We start from the raw sequence: 8,364 nt of genomic DNA, 5'->3' as shown, positions 1-8,364 counted from the left end.
GCAGTGGAAGGCTTTATATTCCATTGTTAGTTCTCTGAGCCTCTTCCCCCAGGTCCTTTAAAACACTGCCATAGACTGTAGGTCAGGATCTGGGTAGGGTGACCAGGTGTCCGGTTTTTGACTGATTTGACTGGTTTTTTGAAGAGGGCCCCTGGCGGCTCCAGTCAGCGCTGCCGACTAGGCCATTAAAAGTCTGCTCGGCAGTGCTGCGGAATTAAGGCAGGCTAGTCCCTACCTGTCCTGGCTCTGTACTGCACCCCCGAAGCAACCAGCAGGTCCGGCTCCTTGGCAGGGAAGCCACGGGGCTCCACGTGCTGTCCCTGCGCTGAGCACTGGCTCCACACTCCCACTGGCCGGGAACTGTGGCCAATGGGAGCTGTGAGGGTGGTGCCTGTGGGCGAGAGCAGCGCGTAGAACCACCTGGCACACCTCAGCCTAGGACCCAGACTGGCTGAAGCTTCTGGGGCACAACATGGAGGCAGGACAGGCAGGAAGCCTGCCTTAGCCTGCTGCTGACCGGGAGCCACCGGAGGTAAGCCTGTGCCCCAACCCTGAGCCCAAAACTCTTGTCCCAGCCCTGAGCCCCCACAAACCCAGAGCCCCCTCTTGCACCGTAAACCCCTCATCCCTGGCCTCACCCCAGAGCCCACAACCCCAGCCGGATCCCACACATGCTCTTGTATCCCAGCCCAGAGCCCCCTTCCACACTCTGAACCGTTCTGCCCCACCCCTCAGCCTGGATCCCCCTCCTGCCCCCCAAACACCTCATCCCTGGCCCCACCCCAGAGCCTGCACCTCCAGATGCACCCCAACCCCCTGCCTCAACCTGCAGCTCCTTCCTGCACCCCAAAGCCTTCATCCCCAGGCCCACCCCACCCCAACCCCCTGCCTCATCCTGCAGCTCCCTCCTGCAAACCCCTCATCCCTGGCCCCACCCCAGAGCCTGTACCCCCAGATGGAGCCCTCACCCCCCCTGCATCCCAGCCCAGAGTGCCCCCTACATCCTGAACCCCTCTGCCCTGCCCCCTCCTGCACCCCAAATCCTTCATCCCTTGCTCCACCCCAGAGCCCTCACCCCCAGCCGGAGCCCCCTGCCACTGCCTTCTCCCACCCTGTGAACCCATTATTTCTGGCTCCATCCTGGAGCCCAGTTAGAGCCCTCCCACACCCCAACCCCCTGCCCCAGCCTAGTGATAGTGAGTCAGGGTGGGAGAGAGCGAGCCACCAAGGGAGGGGGAATGTAGTGAGCGGGAGGTAAGGCTTTGGGGAAGGGGTGGGTTCAGTTTTGTGCGATTAGAAAGTTGGCAACCCTCAATCTGTATGGTGGTATTTATTTCATTTTTGTGGCTCTGCTCTGCAATGAGGTTTAGATTTGGTGACACCCAACGCAATGATGATTTCATGTTGGCGGTAAATAATCATTACAAAGATGGAGGAAGATCCAGCCCTGTCATCTTTTATTAAAATGTAACATGCAATCCCAGCTTTGTCCACTCCTCAGGTAATCTGCCAAAGCTCTCTGCTCTGGGAGGGGACCCACAAAAGAGCCTGGGGAGTGGAAATGCTGTCGGATTGCATGGACAGGATTAAATGAAATATCGATCTCTAAGTAAAATGATTTTTTTGCCAGCAGATCTTTTCTGACCTAAAATGATGAGTTTTGCCTTGAGACCATCCCTTCAGCGAGATCACATGTTGCATGAGCAATAAGGTCAGAGCCATAGGCTTAAAAATCTCATCCAAATCAACAGAATGAATAACGCAGAGATGTCTCATTAAGACTGTACATAGCACTGTTGGGGTTCCCCCAAGTCTTCGTCCACTCACTTTTCCAACAATTCACTTCAACTCCAGTCTCATCACTCAGATTCCTTTATTTGGCACACAGTAAAGCTATGCTGAGTTGATCAGACTCCAGCATAGAAGGTGGGTATATGGCATATCACATCCAGAATTACACAGCAAGCCTCTTTCTTTCTATATATTTATACATTACATTGCATCACATGTTTTGGGATTGGCTTGGTAACTTTTCAGGAACCAACCCCTGAACAGCACACACTGTCCACGCATAGCTTATTCTTCACCTCATTTTACGTTCCTGGCTTATTTTATCCATTATTATCTTGTCCATTGTAACTGGCTCCCTGAGTGTTTCCCCCTTATCTTAGCTAGTACAGGCATTCTGTTTCTAGCCAGCTGAGTCAGACTTCCTTAATCCCGTTTCCCAGAAAATGAGGCCTTATCCTTGTTCAATTACTCATGTCAAGCCAGGCCGACATTTCACTGCTTTTGTTTGCAATGCAAGCATCACATTTTGTGCATCATTTCTACACCCTCTGCATTTTACCCAAGAGAGAATTTTTACAACCCCCAAATGTCCAGCAGTATTAAGATCATGACATAACCTTTTTTTCAATATATCTGGTACAACCATTTGATGCCTGTATCTATCACGTGCTAATTTCTCCCATCCCCTACACAATATTTCGTCTTTAAAAGCCAAGCCTTCCCACTGTGACCGGAAAGCTTTTACTGTGGTGTTGTGAGGAGACATCATTCCAGGGTGGCTGCGATTGCCAGTTGATTTTTTGATCACACTCTATCCTGATGTCAGGATCCTCTCACTGGGAAGTTTTTAGTTGTTCTGGGTCCATTCCTGCATTCCCGTTGTTTCAGTGGATGAACCAAGAACATGAACGCTTCTATGAATCCAAGGAAGAGAGGAACACCCATCCCCTGATAAATTAATTCATTGTTCTCCTGCTTGGGGCAGTGTTTGCAATTAGACTCCCGACAAGGCATCATCATTACTATGCTTAGGGTCAGGCCCGTATGTGATTGCAAAATCATAGTACTGCAAGTTTTTCCCAACCACCTGGCAAGCTATCTCTCAGGATACCTGAGTCTAAAGAGCTATTGCAGAGAAGCATGGGCTGTCCTGATCACAAACTTCTTCACATGCAGATAGTGATGAAAATGTTCTATGGGCTTAACCATTGCTAGGAGTTCCTTTTGGGGAGTGCAGTAATTTCTGTCAGGAGAACTTAAACTATAATAAGATACCACTCCTTCAAGCCCTTTGTTTTCTTATTTGAATACTGCTCCCAAACTATAAGCACTAGCATCTGTGTCCGATACAAAAGGGACACAGGAATAGTACAAAGGGAACTATGGTTGCTTAATGTGAACTGGTCAATCTGATACATACTGGTTTAGAAGGAAACTACAAGGGAAATGAATGAAGGTGAGCACCCAGAGTTTGTACAGGACTTGTTCCAGCACTTAAATGGGAAACAGAAGAACAGCTGAGCATCTATAAACTGGCTCATCGCCAATTCACCCTGGAAGACATCTGGGTATGCCCAGAACATAGGCCTCTGTAGGACCTCTGCCAGTTCAGGTGAGGTTTCTTCTTTCCTCTCCTCCTTGCTTTTAGCTGTGCCCTGGCCAGCTCAGATTGATGGCTTGTCAAGGGCTTGTACCAGGTCTGGATAACTTAGTCTGTTCTCTGGGAGTAAGTTCTGCAGCACTGTCAGTGTTGGGATGCAGTTAAACCTTCTTTCTGTCCCTCCTCCCACCCATTCATTTGGCCTATAATGTTGAATTCATCCAAATAAGCTTCCCAGGAAATTTTTTTCCCTCAAATAAAATGATGCTTTTACATCATTTGAGCTGGGACAGGCCAGCCTCTCCTCTCTGGGCCTGTGTGGTTTACAAGCGGGATAGAAAACAGTTGTAAATGTCTGGGCTTACCCAAATCCTCTGTCTGGATCACTTACTCATCCAGGCAGCTTCATTCCACTGTGGCCTGTGACCCTTTGATTTCCTTCTGGAGCTGAATTTTCAGCTCCTTTAGTCCATGCTGCAACTCATCTACATTAGCAAGTTCCAAATTGACCAAATCATATTTGGTCTCCACTATTTTAGGGCAGAACTTCTGTGCTATGGCAGTCAGATAGAAAGCCCCACTGCAACACTCTCCGGCTGGGATGGTAAAACTGATTGATTGAGGTGCCTGCCAATCTGTCGTCTTGCTCTGTAGTTGCTGCTCTAACAGGGATCTCATCTCAGCCTACAAGCCCCTCTGAGCCCTGTCTGGGAAACCTCCAGCTCTTGTTTTAGGTCTTGTCTTTATTCCTGCTGGCCGTTTCTGATTTCTACAAATACCACTGTTGTTTGTTCTGTCTTGGTTCAATAAGAATACCAGCTCATAGTCACTCTCCTTGGAAATAGAAAAGGAGTACTTGTGGCACCTTAGAGACTAACAAATTTATTTGAGCATAAGCTTTCGTGAGCTACAGCTCACTTCATCGGATGCTGTAGTTCACGAAAGCTTGTGTTCAAACAAATTTGTTAGTCTCTAAGATGCCACAAGTACTCCTTTTCTTTTTGCGAATACAGACAGAATACAGACCACATGGCTGCTACTCTGAAACCTCTCCTTGGAAACTGGATCCTGCTGCTAACACCAGTGTCGCCCCAATTTGACCCAAGCAGCTAGTCAAAAAGATTTGTTCTACTGTGTTGCAAGTTCAGTCATTTCCCTGATATTGGGTAAAGGAAGGGGACAATAAAAGGAAAAGATGCTATCCTAAAAGATGCATTTTAAAGAAAATCAATGTTTGCTGGGTAACAGGAAAGGTGGAAATTGTGTATTCACAAGAGAGGGTGACTGGAACACAAGTCAATGTGTATTTTTAGCCTCTCTTGTAAGTGTGTCACCTTTCAAAATCAAAGCATCAGTGCACTAGAGCTGAGGAACTTGGGACAGGACACATTCTCCCAAGAGAAATGCCATGCCCAACGTGGATTGGCTGAGACACGCAGGCCAGGGAGCGACGTTACAAGCATATGCCCCAGCAGACTTGTCTCCTCCCATCTGCAGATTTCCTTCCTCTTCTCAGATCCAGACCCCCAGCTGGCCTCCTCCCTGGTGCTAATTTCCCATCAGACTCTTTACATACCTGTGAAATCAACTGTATCTGCCTGACTGGGACCAATTTAAAAACTGTCCAACCAGACAAAAATATAGACTATGTACAAGATGGCTTGGGGTTCTTTCATCATCTCGGCTCCCTGGGCTAGAGCACACCTGGTTATGTCCAACGGTTAGACAGCCTTGCAGGAGAGAGTCAAACAGGAACTACTGACCAAACCATAATGGAAGCTATTAAATAACTTTTAATTAATTTGATTTCTTTCTGAAGTAACTTAAATCTAAGGCAGTTTGAGAGAACTTTTCTCAGCATCGAGTCTCATTTGTTTAATAATTAACATGTATTGGCTATTCTTCTCTGTGGTCTCTGTAATCTAAAGTGACTTTCATTTGGAGAAATTATTGAATAGTATTCTGGTAGGAAATAGGAACCTCTTTTCTAGGGAGGCAGGGAAAGGGCCTTGGCTTTGCCATCAGTTCTCCGGCCTGGATCCTCAAAGGTCATTGATTTCAATGAGCATTAGGTACCTAACTACCTTTGAGGATCTGGGCCTCTGTGTGACCACGGCCAAGTCACTTAATGGCTTCCTCTCATCTGTAAAACTGGGATATATCTGTCCTTATATGACTTGTCAGCTTGGAAGCTCTTCAGTACAGGGTCTGTCTCTTTTTACATGTTTTACGCAATGCCTAGCACAATGGGCATCTACTCTGTTACAGCCTCTTGGTGCTACTGTAATATAAATTGATTAATATTAAAGCCCATGTATGGGTAAAGGCATAGAAAATGCAGTGTCACAGAAGGTGAGTAGGTACCGGTGTGAGCAAAGGGGATGTGGAGCATAGAAGATGGAAGAGGCTACTGTGACTTAAAATTCCTGTGAGCTAGGCTTTGTCTCCTTCATTTAACCCTCCTTAACGTTAGATTCCCAAGCAAATGCCTTCTACTAAGGCCTGTGAGAATGATGCCCGTGAAGGCAGGACAAAGTGCCCATTAGAGCCCTGTTAAGACCCGAACACCAGCTGAAATGGCTCTGGCAGGGCCACTGCAGAAGCCGCCATATGAATTAAATGAACTGTTTTTCACTCACTTCTCATCACTTTGATATTCCTAACAGCCTGCTGCATGGGCTGTTCTCATCTCTCAGTGGGATACAATTGACTAACCAGGGTTTGATAGGAAGGGGCCTTGGTTGCTAACAGGACAATTCATCGCAGCCATTCTCTCCCCTTATACATATCACCGTCTTCAGTGTGGATCAGGATTTGTTTCCTTCCAGTGCAAAGACACTGACCCTGACTGATGGATGCTCAACTAATGCCCTAACCAATTAAACAGGCTTAGTTATTCATATGCCTCTGTTTCGGTGTCTCTGACAAGCAGACAGCCAATTGATTGGGCAAATCTTGTCTTACCTGTCCCTCCCTCAGCTTTGTTCTTCCCCTAAGCAATATCAAATCCCTCCTCTGTTGTACTGGTACACGCAGAGGTGTGATGTTTCTTCCATGTGCCAAGCTTTCAGTCTCCTATTCATTCTGCCTCCTGCTGCACAACTCCCATCTATAAGACTAATTAAGCTACAGAGCTGGCTCTTTATGTTTTTTCCATTCCCAGAAATGCTGATGAACCAATATTCCTTCCATGCCCACTAAGGAGACGGAGCTCAGATGCCTCTGATAAAAAGGGGAATATAGAGCATATCTTTCATTCAGTGACTCTTGCACTGCAGAGTTCCCCCAAATTTGCTATGCAAAACACAAGTTATGCTGCAGCCCCCCCAGTTCCCAGCTAACTCCCCCTCCCCCTAGCAACAGTGCTAGTAAATAAGAACTTGGGGTTCTAAAAAACAAGCTGCTACCACTTAAGGCTTGTCAATAGGGTGGGCTAATGTGCTGTGCGGGGTTGTGATTTCTAAAGCAGGCTAATGTGTTGCATGTTAATTGGTCCGTGTTGACCCTGGCTGAGCCCAGGGAAATGCAGAAAGAAAACAAACTGCACCCACTGGGGAAAGCTAGATTAGTTTGGGTTGCAGTTTGATACAGCAGCTAGGGGCTTGGACTGCGAGTTACAAGACCTGTGTGTTCTGTTCTTGTCTCTGCCACTGACCTACTGTGTGACCTTGGGCAAGTCACTTCGCTTCCATGTCCAGCTTGTCAGGTCAGGGACTCTCTCTTACAATGGTCAGGATCCTGCTAAGACTTATGTATGTGCTTATCTTTACACACTGCAAGTATTCCCATGGAAGTCCATGATGCTGCTACATGTGTGTGCAGTAGAGCTGGTCGAGACTCTTCCATCAGAATAACTTTCCAAAGGAAAATGCCCTTTTTTTGCAAAATTGGAAATGTTCACAGGAAAACTTCATTTTTGCAGAAGAATTTCAATTTTCCATTGGAACCGCACCACGGCTACCCACCTGAAAGCTCCCATCAATTCAATTTGCTGCTGCAAGGAGAAAGCAATTTTGACAATGGCCTTCCAGGCAGGCAGTGGGAGAGCCACAGTGAGGCCTGGCTTGCCACTTGGCTACAGCCTAGTTGCCTCTCCAGCAGGTGGGGAGGCTGGGAGGTGGAAAGCCTGGGTGCTCTGTCTGACTGTCCGCCAGGGAGGCCTGTGTGCAGGCAGATAGCGGCACTGACAAGAACCTTCCAGGAGGGGAGGACCAGAGCTGTCATTTTGATTTTCCCAGGCTGAGGACACATTATAAAATTGGGTAACTATTATTAACCTAATCTTCTAGATGGAGAATCTGGGCCCAAGACACATTGTGATTTCCCCACATGGACACAGCAGGAGTTTGGCAGAATTGAGCCCTGATACCGAAAATACTTATGTATGAGCTGAATGGGACTACTCATGCAGTTAAAGATGTGTGTAATCCCACTCAAAACGTTAGGTCTGTGTGTAAGTGTCTGTAGGATTAGGGGCTAGGTCTGCCATTTCCCAGTCCTCTTCTCTATCAGCTAGTGAAAGCTACTTCTGCTACCTTATTAATGAAGTGCTCTGAATTCTGACTGAATAAAATATTCAGCTGTCATTGTGTGCATGGATTGGAAGGTGGCATGATAAGCAGGCCTGTCGGAATATGTTACTGATCTGAGAAGGCACCACAGAATCTGGTAACATTTCAGAGATCCAATCACAGTGGAACTAGCTTGTTAAAATGTTGCATGCTTACAAGGCATAACTTCCAAATGCCTTTGCTCCCAGACCTTTCATCAAGTACCGCGGGTGTGCTACATTTCTCTCCCATTCTAGAAGAGGTTGCATATTTCTCAGTCCAGCTGCTAGTGTGTCCATATCACAGCAATCACCACCATCACTGGAAATATTAGATGTCTGGTTGGCAAGATCAGCAGAAAGTCCAAAGGCTGAATGGCCCTTGGAGACCAAACTCCCTTTATATTCCTGCTGGTAGTCCCCC

Source organism: Dermochelys coriacea, chromosome 6, assembly GCF_009764565.3.
Source record: "Dermochelys coriacea isolate rDerCor1 chromosome 6, rDerCor1.pri.v4, whole genome shotgun sequence".
In the NCBI taxonomy this organism is placed as follows: domain Eukaryota; kingdom Metazoa; phylum Chordata; order Testudines; family Dermochelyidae; genus Dermochelys; species Dermochelys coriacea.
This window is presented reverse-complemented; position numbering follows the sequence as displayed.